Source organism: Pleurodeles waltl, chromosome 10, assembly GCF_031143425.1.
Source record: "Pleurodeles waltl isolate 20211129_DDA chromosome 10, aPleWal1.hap1.20221129, whole genome shotgun sequence".
NCBI lineage: Eukaryota > Metazoa > Chordata > Amphibia > Caudata > Salamandridae > Pleurodeles > Pleurodeles waltl.
In genome coordinates, this window is record NC_090449.1 from 326,349,564 (window position 1) to 326,363,030 (window position 13,467).

A 13,467-nucleotide genomic window follows, 5' to 3' on the forward strand; every position below is an offset into this window, starting at 1 on the left:
AGGGCAGGAAAGCTATTTTCGCTCTCGTACCTTCCTTCCTTGGCTGGCTTGAATGCTGTAGGCTCAGGCTTCATTGCAAAGGTCAAACAGTGAGCAACTGACTGCCGTAAGCTGGCGCAACTCCTCTTGGTGAGCTGTGACAGATGCCCCAGGAGCGTAGTACCTCACGATGGTGAGGGATAGACACAGTCTCTTTTATCTCAGCTTGCCTGTCAGGTGAGGCAGGAAATGCAAATACTGTGAAAAAGCCCAGCGTCTCGAACCAGGGACCTTTCGCATGTGAGGTGCGCATGATAACCACTACACTAGACAAACAGACACACTTGCCGGCTTGCTTCATGTGGCTATGCATTGTACTGGAACCACCACACTATGGAAACAGACACACCTGCTTGCTTTATGTGGCTATGCATTGGACTGGGATGCAAGGATGAGGGCCAATGTTCATGACGCTCAAAGCTGAGCCTTCCGGAACACGATCTCTTCCCTTGGAAGAAAGGAACTGGGATCACTTTCATTCCAAGAGGTGATTTCAGAACTGGACCCGAAATTACCATGGAGAAGCACTGTGCATTTAATGTTCCTACGAGCACTGCTGCTCCAGCACAGAAAAGCAGTTGCAAAGAAATCTCGCATACCTTCATGATGCTGAACCGTCTCGACGCCAGTATAAAGCATGTATTGCATTGCAACATGACATCTTACAAGAGTGAAAAGCATAAATACTCCTGTTTAAAACACAGACTGAACCTATAAAGGTAGGGGTTTGTCTGGGATTTGAACCGAGGTCCTCTCACACCCGAAGCGAGAATCATACCCCTATACCAACTAGACTGCCGCTGCATAGTCATTTGAAACATCTTCTGAAGCGTCTTTCCGAAAAGCAGGGCCATTTGGAGGCTCTCTCTCTCTAAGCGTGCCATAGCAATTGATGTTTTCTGTCAAGGATTTTTTGTTTGTCTCTAGCAAGGCAAGAGGTAGTCAAAATGCCCTGTGCCAGTGAGCTGAACTAGGGCACTGATGTGAAAAGCAGACCCTTTCTGGTAGTTGTAACCCGCTGCAAGTCATGGACCCTTGCACCTTAGACTTCCCAACCAGAAGCACTGAAGGGCCTGCTAGCTCTTGAGCCAGAGGAGCATGCCTCTTGGATTCAAGCACACTTGCTTGATCAGCGCTCAATCAGGCTCGATCAGGCGAGATTTATATTAGTGGCTCATAGGCCTGAAACACTCACCTGGGAGACGCAGGGTGGCTGATTTCCCGGAATGGCCCTTGATGGGGAAATCACCTCCTTTCCCCCGCCTCATTTCAGAATTGTGTGCTAGTCGCAAGACAGTGTTCAGGGGTTCATGGGTACTGCCTACTCCCAGCTGCCTCTCTGTCTTCTTCATGTAAATTGCAAGTCACGAGGAGGCACCATTGCCAATATGCTCCGCCCACCTAACCAAGAAACCTAGTTTGAGCTTGTCTGCCTGTGTTGTTGCAGGGGCAGTGTCTTCTTTGCCCAAAAGGTGGCAGGAGAGCCTCACTTCAAACAATAGAATCAACTGCTTAAGTAGAAACCAGCATGGTAGTTACTGTCATAAAGTGCAGCTCTAACAGAAGGTGTGCCTGAGACGCCCCTTCCAGTAATACACAGAATTTTGATTGAGGGCCCAGCCGATGGGTTGGTGGATTTCTCCTCACATGCCACAGCAGCTTCCAAAGATAGTGGTGTGAGGAGTTGGCTCTGCAAGCAGAGCAAGATTTAAGGGAAGAAAATACACCTGTCAGAAGTGGGATTTGAACCCACGCCTCCATGAAGAGACCAGAAGGCTCAGCTTCACTGAAGATCAAGCTCTCTTGAGTCTGGCGCCTTAGACCACTCGGCCATCCTGACAGCCAAAACAGTGTGCAGGTCGGACTCTTCAGTCTGCACTTGTTGATTTTGCCGCTTGCAATGTTCCTATCAAAGTCACAGCTTTAAAGGCCCCACAATATAACATGGCCAAGAAAAAAAAAAAAAAACAGAACAAGAAACAATGCACATGCACGACCACCGAGGGATGCAGATAACTTTTTAGCGTCCTGCAATAGTAAAGCACGTTTTACACAGGTCACAAGTTTTTAAAGGTCATTTCTGTCTAAGTGTGCATTGAGAGAGCCTGAGGTTTTAGGGAGCAAACACAAAAGCTGCTGCTGCCAAGTGTTTCTGCCCGGTCTCGAACCGGGGACCTTTCGCGTGTGAGGCGAACGTGATAACCACTACACTACAGAAACAAGCTTGCTGGTTTGACTGAAGGAGCACAGTTCCCCTCATATGTTTGCACGATTTCCTCTATACTTTATCAACAGTTGCTTGGAATGCGAGGGGTAAGTGTGAAAATTGCAGCGGTGTCAGCCAGCATGCATACACTCAGACGTCCTGAAAAATCCCACAGCTGCGGGCAGAGACAGACAAATATCTGATGCCTAAATGCCAGGAAGGAGAGCCTGTGAAATCATCACACAGGGCGCACTGAGAGCAAGCAGGAAGGAAGCCAAGGCATTGTAATCCATTTTTCGCCTGAGGCAAAAAATATGTTTTGCGCAACAATGCTTCGAGTGGAATGAGAAATGTTGAGGGGTTGTGTATTTTGAGCAGGATTTGATTGTTTTCCGCTAAAATGGGCTTGTCCGGGATTTGAACCTGGGACCTCTCGCACCCTAAGTGAGAATCATACCCCTAGACCAACGAGCCTGGGCACAGAAATGCAACGGCTCCGACCCTGCTCGGAGGGTTGGTGACAGAGAGTGGGAGACTACATCCCAAAGCAAGAAACTGCACATGGTGCTCTCTTCTGCAGTACGACTAGAGTCATTTGCATGGTCTTCATCGAACATGACATAAAAAGCCTCTATCCTTTAGACATTTTGGCCCAGATTTACAAGAAAATGACTAAGCGCGACGCTGTGCCAAATTTGCAAGCCCCACGCGCCGTCATTTTCAAAATGCAGGGAAGCGCCGTATTTAGTAGAATACAGCGCACCCCTGTGCTTCCCCCTGCGCCAGCTCTAAATTAGCTGCTGAGCGCCAACGCAGCCGTTCTTGCACCATGGTACAAGGATGACTGCGTTGAGGGGGAAATTGTTTTTGTGCAGGAAGGGACACCTTCCTGCCCAAAAAAAAAATCTTCAATGGTGATTTGCTCTTACTTCTATGTGTGCTGCAGAATGCATCACACATAGAAAGAGCAAAAACAAGGAGAAATGAAAACATTTCTCCTCAGTGCGCCACTCTAACGACACCCCTGGGATGGCGTTGGATTTTGGTGCTGACGCAGATTTACGCCAACTCCTAAATCTGGAGCAGTATCAAAATGCTATGGTGTTGCTGTGGCACACTCCCAACAACACCCATTGCACGCCCCTTCCAGGGAACGCGCTGCGTGCTAAGGGGCCGTATTTACAAGGTGGTGTTAAGCCACAAAAAGTGGCTGAACGCCATCTTGTAAATACCGCGCAGTGCATAGTGCCACCGGGGCGTCACTAAAAGTGATGCTCCGGTGGCGATAGGGCCTCGTAAGTCTGGCACTTTATTTGCTCAAGGTGTGTGTTCTTGGTGAGGGCAGGAAAGCTATTTTCGCTCTCGTACCTTCCTTCCTTGGCTGGCTTGAATGCTGTAGGCTCAGGCTTCATTGCAAAGGTCAAACAGTGAGCAACTGACTGCCGTAAGCTGGCGCAACTCCTCTTGGTGAGCTGTGACAGATGCCCCAGGAGCGTAGTACCTCACGATGGTGAGGGATAGACACAGTCTCTTTTATCTCAGCTTGCCTGTCAGGTGAGGCAGGAAATGCAAATACTGTGAAAAAGCCCAGCGTCTCGAACCAGGGACCTTTCGCATGTGAGGTGCGCATGATAACCACTACACTAGACAAACAGACACACTTGCCAGCTTGCTTCATGTGGCTATGCATTGTACTGGAACCACCACACTATGGAAACAGACACACCTGCTTGCTTTATGTGGCTATGCATTGGACTGGGATGCAAGGATGAGGGCCAATGTTCATGACGCTCAAAGCTGAGCCTTCCGGAACACGATCTCTTCCCTTGGAAGAAAGGAACTGGGATCACTTTCATTCCAAGAGGTGATTTCAGAACTGGACCCGAAATTACCATGGAGAAGCACTGTGCATTTAATGTTCCTACGAGCACTGCTGCTCCAGCACAGAAAAGCAGTTGCAAAGAAATCTCGCATACCTTCATGATGCTGAACCGTCTCGACGCCAGTATAAAGCATGTATTGCATTGCAACATGACATCTTACAAGAGTGAAAAGCAGAAATACTCCTGTTTAAAACACAGACTGAACCTATAAAGGTAGGGGTTTGTCTGGGATTTGAACCGAGGTCCTCTCACACCCGAAGCGAGAATCATACCCCTATACCAACTAGACTGCCGCTGCATAGTCATTTGAAACATCTTCTGAAGCGTCTTTCCGAAAAGCAGGGCCATTTGGAGGCTCTCTCTCTCTAAGCGTGCCATAGCAATTGATGTTTTCTGTCAAGGATTTTTTGTTTGTCTCTAGCAAGGCAAGAGGTAGTCAAAATGCCCTGTGCCAGTGAGCTGAACTAGGGCACTGATGTGAAAAGCAGACCCTTTCTGGTAGTTGTAACCCGCTGCAAGTCATGGACCCTTGCACCTTAGACTTCCCAACCAGAAGCACTGAAGGGCCTGCTAGCTCTTGAGCCAGAGGAGCATGCCTCTTGGATTCAAGCACACTTGCTTGATCAGCGCTCAATTAGGCTCGATCAGGCGAGATTTATATTAGTGGCTCATAGGCCTGAAACACTCACCTGGGAGACGCAGGGTGGCTGATTTCCCGGAATGGCCCTTGATGGGGAAATCACCTCCTTTCCCCCGCCTCATTTCAGAATTGTGTGCTAGTCGCAAGACAGTGTTCAGGGGTTCATGGGTACTGCCTACTCCCAGCTGCCTCTCTGTCTTCTTCATGTAAATTGCAAGTCACGAGGAGGCACCATTGCCAATATGCTCCGCCCACCTAACCAAGAAACCTAGTTTGAGCTTGTCTGCCTGTGTTGTTGCAGGGGCAGTGTCTTCTTTGCCCAAAAGGTGGCAGGAGAGCCTCACTTCAAACAATAGAATCAACTGCTTAAGTAGAAACCAGCATGGTAGTTACTGTCATAAAGTGCAGCTCTAACAGAAGGTGTGCCTGAGACGCCCCTTCCAGTAATACACAGAATTTTGATTGAGGGCCCAGCCGATGGGTTGGTGGATTTCTCCTCACATGCCACAGCAGCTTCCAAAGATAGTGGTGTGAGGAGCTGGCTCTGCAAGCAGAGCAAGATTTAAGGGAAGAAAATACACCTGTCAGAAGTGGGATTTGAACCCATGCCTCCATGAAGAGACCAGAAGGCTCAGCTTCACTGAAGATCAAGCTCTCTTGAGTCTGGCGCCTTAGACCACTCGGCCATCCTGACAGCCAAAACAGTGTGCAGGTCGGACTCTTCAGTCTGCACTTGTTGATTTTGCCGCTTGCAATGTTCCTATCAAAGTCACAGCTTTAAAGGCCCCACAATATAACATGGCCAAGAAAAAAAAAAAAAAACAGAACAAGAAACAATGCACATGCACGACCACCGAGGGATGCAGATAACTTTTTAGCGTCCTGCAATAGTAAAGCACGTTTTACACAGGTCACAAGTTTTTAAAGGTCATTTCTGTCTAAGTGTGCATTGAGAGAGCCTGAGGTTTTAGGGAGCAAACACAAAAGCTGCTGCTGCCAAGTGTTTCTGCCCGGTCTCGAACCAGGGACCTTTCGCGTGTGAGGCGAACGTGATAACCACTACACTACAGAAACAAGCTTGCTGGTTTGACTGAAGGAGCACAGTTCCCCTCATATGTTTGCACGATTTCCTCTATACTTTATCAGCAGTTGCTTGGAATGCGAGGGGTAAGTGTGAAAATTGCAGCGGTGTCAGCCAGCATGCATACACTCAGACGTCCTGAAAAATCCCACAGCTGCGGGCAGAGACAGACAAATATCTGATGCCTAAATGCCAGGAAGGAGAGCCTGTGAAATCATCACACAGGGCGCACTGAGAGCAAGCAGGAAGGAAGCCAAGGCATTGTAATCCATTTTTCGCCTGAGGCAAAAAATATGTTTTGCGCAACAATGCTTCGAGTGGAATGAGAAATGTTGAGGGGTTGTGTATTTTGAGCAGGATTTGATTGTTTTCCGCTAAAATGGGCTTGTCCGGGATTTGAACCTGGGACCTCTCGCACCCTAAGCGAGAATCATACCCCTAGACCAACGAGCCTGGGCACAGAAATGCAACGGCTCCGACCCTGCTCGGAGGGTTGGTGACAGAGAGTGGGAGACTACATCCCAAAGCAAGAAACTGCACATGGTGCTCTCTTCTGCAGTACGACTAGAGTCATTTGCATGGTCTTCATCGAACATGACATAAAAAGCCTCTATCCTTTAGACATTTTGGCCCAGATTTACAAGAAAATGACTAAGCGCGACGCTGTGCCAAATTTGCAAGCCCCACGCGCCGTCATTTTCAAAATGCAGGGAAGCGCCGTATTTAGTAGAATACAGCGCACCCCTGTGCTTCCCCCTGCGCCAGCTCTAAATTAGCTGCTGAGCGCCAACGCAGCCGTTCTTGCACCATGGTACAAGGATGACTGCGTTGAGGGGGAAATTGTTTTTGTGCAGGAAGGGACACCTTCCTGCCCAAAAAAAAAATCTTCAATGGTGATTTGCTCTTACTTCTATGTGTGCTGCAGAATGCATCACACATAGAAAGAGCAAAAACAAGGAGAAATGAAAACATTTCTCCTCAGTGCGCCACTCTAACGACACCCCTGGGATGGCGTTGGATTTTGGTGCTGACGCAGATTTACGCCAACTCCTAAATCTGGAGCAGTATCAAAATGCTATGGTGTTGCTGTGGCACACTCCCAACAACACCCATTGCACGCCCCTTCCAGGGAACGCGCTGCGTGCTAAGGGGCCGTATTTACAAGGTGGTGTTAAGCCACAAAAAGTGGCTGAACGCCATCTTGTAAATACCGCGCAGTGCATAGTGCCACCGGGGCGTCACTAAAAGTGATGCTCCGGTGGCGATAGGGCCTCGTAAGTCTGGCACTTTATTTGCTCAAGGTGTGTGTTCTTGGTGAGGGCAGGAAAGCTATTTTCGCTCTCGTACCTTCCTTCCTTGGCTGGCTTGAATGCTGTAGGCTCAGGCTTCATTGCAAAGGTCAAACAGTGAGCAACTGACTGCCGTAAGCTGGCGCAACTCCTCTTGGTGAGCTGTGACAGATGCCCCAGGAGCGTAGTACCTCACGATGGTGAGGGATAGACACAGTCTCTTTTATCTCAGCTTGCCTGTCAGGTGAGGCAGGAAATGCAAATACTGTGAAAAAGCCCAGCGTCTCGAACCAGGGACCTTTCGCATGTGAGGTGCGCATGATAACCACTACACTAGACAAACAGACACACTTGCCAGCTTGCTTCATGTGGCTATGCATTGTACTGGAACCACCACACTATGGAAACAGACACACCTGCTTGCTTTATGTGGCTATGCATTGGACTGGGATGCAAGGATGAGGGCCAATGTTCATGACGCTCAAAGCTGAGCCTTCCGGAACACGATCTCTTCCCTTGGAAGAAAGGAACTGGGATCACTTTCATTCCAAGAGGTGATTTCAGAACTGGACCCGAAATTACCATGGAGAAGCACTGTGCATTTAATGTTCCTACGAGCACTGCTGCTCCAGCACAGAAAAGCAGTTGCAAAGAAATCTCGCATACCTTCATGATGCTGAACCGTCTCGACGCCAGTATAAAGCATGTATTGCATTGCAACATGACATCTTACAAGAGTGAAAAGCATAAATACTCCTGTTTAAAACACAGACTGAACCTATAAAGGTAGGGGTTTGTCTGGGATTTGAACCGAGGTCCTCTCACACCCGAAGTGAGAATCATACCCCTATACCAACTAGACTGCCGCTGCGTAGTCATTTGAAACATCTTCTGAAGCGTCTTTCCGAAAAGCAGGGCCATTTGGAGGCTCTCTCTCTCTAAGCGTGCCATAGCAATTGATGTTTTCTGTCAAGGATTTTTTGTTTGTCTCTAGCAAGGCAAGAGGTAGTCAAAATGCCCTGTGCCAGTGAGCTGAACTAGGGCACTGATGTGAAAAGCAGACCCTTTCTGGTAGTTGTAACCCGCTGCAAGTCATGGACCCTTGCACCTTAGACTTCCCAACCAGAAGCACTGAAGGGCCTGCTAGCTCTTGAGCCAGAGGAGCATGCCTCTTGGATTCAAGCACACTTGCTCGATCAGCGCTCGATCAGGCGAGATTTATATTAGTGGCTCATAGGCCTGAAACACTCACCTGGGAGACGCAGGGTGGCTGATTTCCCGGAATGGCCCTTCATGGGGAAATCACCTCCTTTCCCCCGCCTCATTTCAGAATTGTGTGCTAGTCGCAAGACAGTGTTCAGGGGTTCATGGGTACTGCCTACTCCCAGCTGCCTCTCTGTCTTCTTCATGTAAATTGCAAGTCACGAGGAGGCACCATTGCCAATATGCTCCGCCCACCTAACCAAGAAACCTAGTTTGAGCTTGTCTGCCTGTGTTGTTGCAGGGGCAGTGTCTTCTTTGCCCAAAAGGTGGCAGGAGAGCCTCACTTCAAACGATAGAATCAACTGCTTAAGTAGAAACCAGCATGGTAGTTACTGTCATAAAGTGCAGCTCTAACAGAAGGTGTGCCTGAGACGTCCCTTCCAGTAATACACAGAATTTTGATTGAGGGCCCAGCCGATGGGTTGGTGGATTTCTCCTCACATGCCACAGCAGCTTCCAAAGATAGTGGTGTGAGGAGCTGGCTCTGCAAGCAGAGCAAGATTTAAGGGAAGAAAATACACCTGTCAGAAGTGGGATTTGAACCCACGCCTCCATGAAGAGACCAGAAGGCTCAGCTTCACTGAAGATCAAGCTCTCTTGAGTCTGGTGCCTTAGACCACTCGGCCATCCTGACAGCCAAAACAGTGTGCAGGTCGGACTCTTCAGTCTGCACTTGTTGATTTTGCCGCTTGCAATGTTCCTATCAAAGTCACAGCTTTAAAGGCCCCACAATATAACATGGCCAAGAAAAAAAAAAAAAAACAGAACAAGAAACAATGCACATGCACGACCACCGAGGGATGCAGATAACTTTTTAGCGTCCTGCAATAGTAAAGCACGTTTTACACAGGTCACAAGTTTTTAAAGGTCATTTCTGTCTAAGTCTGCATTGAGAGAGACTGAGGTTTTAGGGAGCAAACACAAAAGCTGCTGCTGCCAAGTGTTTCTGCCCGGTCTCGAACCGGGGACCTTTCGCGTGTGAGGCGAACGTGATAACCACTACACAACAGAAACAAGCTTGCTGGCTTGACTGAAGGAGCACAGTTCCCCTCATATGTTTGCACGATTTCCTCTATACTTTATCAGCAGTTGCTCGGAATGCGAGGGGTAAGTGTGAAAATTGCAGCGGTGTCAGCCAGCATGCATACACTCAGACGTCCTGAAAAATCCCACAGCTGCGGGCAGAGACAGACAAATATCTGATGCCTAAATGCCAGGAAGGAGAGCCTGTGAAATCATCACACAGGGCGCACTGAGAGCAAGCAGGAAGGAAGCCAAGGCATTGTAATCCATTTTTCGCCTGAGGCAAAAAATATGTTTTGCGCAACAATGCTTCGAGTGGAATGAGAAATGTTGAGGGGTTGTGTATTTTGAGCAGGATTTGATTGTTTTCCGCTAAAATGGGCTTGTCCGGGATTTGAACCTGGGACCTCTCGCACCCTAAGCGAGAATCATACCCCTAGACCAACGAGCCTGGGCACAGAAATGCAACGGCTCCGACCCTGCTCGGAGGGTTGGTGACAGAGAGTGGGAGACTACATCCCAAAGCAAGAAACTGCACATGGTGCTCTCTTCTGCAGTACGACTAGAGTCATTTGCATGGTCTTCATCGAACATGACATAAAAAGCCTCTATCCTTTAGACATTTTGGCCCAGATTTACAAGAAAATGACTAAGCGCGACGCTGTGCCAAATTTGCAAGCCCCACGCGCCGTCATTTTCAAAATGCAGGGAAGCGCCGTATTTAGTAGAATACAGCGCACCCCTGTGCTTCCCCCTGCGCCAGCTCTAAATTAGCTGCTGAGCGCCAACGCAGCCGTTCTTGCACCATGGTACAAGGATGACTGCGTTGAGGGGGAAATTGTTTTTGTGCAGGAAGGGACACCTTCCTGCCCAAAAAAAAAATCTTCAATGGTGATTTGCTCTTACTTCTATGTGTGCTGCAGAATGCATCACACATAGAAAGAGCAAAAACAAGGAGAAATGAAAACATTTCTCCTCAGTGCGCCACTCTAACGACACCCCTGGGATGGCGTTGGATTTTGGTGCTGACGCAGATTTACGCCAACTCCTAAATCTGGAGCAGCATCAAAATGCTATGGTGTTGCTGTGGCACACTCCCAACAACACCCATTGCACGCCCCTTCCAGGGAACGCGCTGCGTGCTAAGGGGCCGTATTTACAAGGTGGTGTTAAGCCACAAAAAGTGGCTGAACGCCATCTTGTAAATACCGCGCAGTGCATAGTGCCACGGGGGCGTCACTAAAAGTGATGCTCCGGTGGCGATAGGACCTTGTAAGTCTGGCACTTTATTTGCTCAAGGTGTGTGTTCTTGGTGAGGGCAGGAAAGCTATTTTCGCTCTCGTACCTTCCTTCCTTGGCTGGCTTGAATGCTGTAGGCTCAGGCTTCATTGCAAAGGTCAAACAGTGAGCAACTGACTGCCGTAAGCTGGCGCAACTCCTCTTGGTGAGCTGTGACAGATGCCCCAGGAGCGTAGTACCTCACGATGGTGAGGGATAGACACAGTCTCTTTTATCTCAGCTTGCCTGTCAGGTGAGGCAGGAAATGCAAATACTGTGAAAAAGCCCAGCGTCTCGAACCAGGGACCTTTCGCATGTGAGGTGCGCATGATAACCACTACACTAGACAAACAGACACACTTGCCGGCTTGCTTCATGTGGCTATGCATTGTACTGGAACCACCACACTATGGAAACAGACACACCTGCTTGCTTTATGTGGCTATGCATTGGACTGGGATGCAAGGATGAGGGCCAATGTTCATGACGCTCAAAGCTGAGCCTTCCGGAACACGATCTCTTCCCTTGGAAGAAAGGAACTGGGATCACTTTCATTCCAAGAGGTGATTTCAGAACTGGACCCGAAATTACCATGGAGAAGCACTGTGCATTTAATGTTCCTACGAGCACTGCTGCTCCAGCACAGAAAAGCAGTTGCAAAGAAATCTTGCATACCTTCATGATGCTGAACCGTCTCGACGCCAGTATAAAGCATGTATTGCATTGCAACATGACATCTTACAAGAGTGAAAAGCATAAATACTCCTGTTTAAAACACAGACTGAACCTATAAAGGTAGGGGTTTGTCTGGGATTTGAACCGAGGTCCTCTCACACCCGAAGCGAGAATCATACCCCTATACCAACTAGACTGCCGCTGCATAGTCATTTGAAACATCTTCTGAAGCGTCTTTCCGAAAAGCAGGGCCATTTGGAGGCTCTCTCTCTCTAAGCGTGCCATAGCAATTGATGTTTTCTGTCAAGGATTTTTTGTTTGTCTCTAGCAAGGCAAGAGGTAGTCAAAATGCCCTGTGCCAGTGAGCTGAACTAGGGCACTGATGTGAAAAGCAGACTCTTTCTGGTAGTTGTAACCCGCTGCAAGTCATGGACCCTTGAACCTTAGACTTCCCAACCAGAAGCACTGAAGGGCCTGCTAGCTCTTGAGCCAGAGGAGCATGCCTCTTGGATTCAAGCACACTTGCTCGATCAGCGCTCGATCAGGCGAGATTTATATTAGTGGCTCATAGGCCTGAAACACTCACCTGGGAGACGCAGGGTGGCTGATTTCCCGGAATGGCCCTTGATGGGGAAATCACCTCCTTTCCCCCGCCTCATTTCAGAATTGTGTGCTAGTCGCAAGACAGTGTTCAGGGGTTCATGGGTACTGCCTACTCCCAGCTGCCTCTCTGTCTTCTTCATGTAAATTGCAAGTCACGAGGAGGCACCATTGCCAATATGCTCCGCCCACCTAACCAAGAAACCTAGTTTGAGCTTGTCTGCCTGTGTTGTTGCAGGGGCAGTGTCTTCTTTGCCCAAAAGGTGGCAGGAGAGCCTCACTTCAAACGATAGAATCAACTGCTTAAGTAGAAACCAGCATGGTAGTTACTGTCATAGAGTGCAGCTCTAACAGAAGGTGTGCCTGAGACGCCCCTTCCAGTAATACACAGAATTTTGATTGAGGGCCCAGCCGATGGGTTGGTGGATTTCTCCTCACATGCCACAGCAGCTTCCAAAGATAGTGGTGTGAGGAGCTGGCTCTGCAAACAGAGCAAGATTTAAGGGAAGAAAATACACCTGTCAGAAGTGGGATTTGAACCCACGCCTCCATGAAGAGACCAGAAGGCTCAGCTTCACTGAAGATCAAGCTCTCTTGAGTCTGGCGCCTTAGACCACTCGGCCATCCTGACAGCCGAAACAGTGTGCAGGTCGGACTCTTCAGTCTGCACTTGTTGATTTTGCCGCTTGCAATGTTCCTATCAAAGTCACAGCTTTAAAGGCCCCACAATATAACATGGCCAAGAAAAAAAAATAAAACAGAACAAGAAACAATGCACATGCACGACCACCGAGGGATGCAGATAACTTTTTAGCGTCCTGCAATAGTAAAGCACGTTTTACACAGGTCACAAGTTTTTAAAGGTCATTTCTGTCTAAGTGTGCATTGAGAGAGACTGAGGTTTTAGGGAGCAAACACAAAAGCTGCTGCTGCCAAGTGTTTCTGCCCGGTCTCGAACCGGGGACCTTTCGCGTGTGAGGCGAACGTGATAACCACTACACTACAGAAACAAGCTTGCTGGTTTGACTGAAGGAGCACAGTTCCCCTCATATGTTTGCACGATTTCCTCTATACTTTATCAGCAGTTGCTTGGAATGCGAGGGGTAAGTGTGAAAATTGCAGCGGTGTCAGCCAGCATGCATACACTCAGACGTCCTGAAAAATCCCACAGCTGCGGGCAGAGACAGACAAATATCTGATGCCTAAATGCCAGGAAGGAGAGCCTGTGAAATCATCACACAGGGCGCACTGAGAGCAAGCAGGAAGGAAGCCAAGGCATTGTAATCCATTTTTCGCCTGAGGCAAAAAATATGTTTTGCGCAACAATGCTTCGAGTGGAATGAGAAATGTTGAGGGGTTGTGTATTTTGAGCAGGATTTGATTGTTTTCCGCTAAAATGGGCTTGTCCGGGATTTGAACCTGGGACCTCTCGCACCCTAAGCGAGAATCATACCCCTAGACCAACGAGCCTGGGCACAGAAATGCAACGG

At 48.6% G+C, this 13,467-nt stretch overlaps 6 non-coding genes across 6 annotated transcripts; all 6 read right to left on the bottom strand.

The window, feature by feature from the left end:
• Positions 1 to 1,767: 1,767 nt before the first annotated feature.
• TRNAL-CAA (transfer RNA leucine (anticodon CAA)) lies at positions 1,768 to 1,879 on the bottom strand. Its single transcript has 2 exons — positions 1,842 to 1,879; positions 1,768 to 1,813 (listed from the first exon to the last, which is right to left on the bottom strand). It is a non-coding gene; the product is annotated as a tRNA-Leu (tRNA).
• A 307-nt stretch (positions 1,880 to 2,186) lies between these two features.
• On the bottom strand, positions 2,187 to 2,259 carry TRNAV-CAC (transfer RNA valine (anticodon CAC)). The gene has a single exon. It is a non-coding gene; the product is annotated as a tRNA-Val (tRNA).
• A 3,510-nt stretch (positions 2,260 to 5,769) lies between these two features.
• Positions 5,770 to 5,842, bottom strand: TRNAV-CAC (transfer RNA valine (anticodon CAC)). The gene has a single exon. It is a non-coding gene; the product is annotated as a tRNA-Val (tRNA).
• Positions 5,843 to 9,342: 3,500 nt separating this feature from the next.
• Positions 9,343 to 9,415, bottom strand: TRNAV-CAC (transfer RNA valine (anticodon CAC)). The gene has a single exon. It is a non-coding gene; the product is annotated as a tRNA-Val (tRNA).
• A 3,081-nt stretch (positions 9,416 to 12,496) lies between these two features.
• Positions 12,497 to 12,608, bottom strand: TRNAL-CAA (transfer RNA leucine (anticodon CAA)). Its single transcript has 2 exons — positions 12,571 to 12,608; positions 12,497 to 12,542 (listed from the first exon to the last, which is right to left on the bottom strand). It is a non-coding gene; the product is annotated as a tRNA-Leu (tRNA).
• A 306-nt stretch (positions 12,609 to 12,914) lies between these two features.
• TRNAV-CAC (transfer RNA valine (anticodon CAC)) lies at positions 12,915 to 12,987 on the bottom strand. The gene has a single exon. It is a non-coding gene; the product is annotated as a tRNA-Val (tRNA).
• Between the last annotated feature and the right edge of the window lie 480 nt (positions 12,988 to 13,467).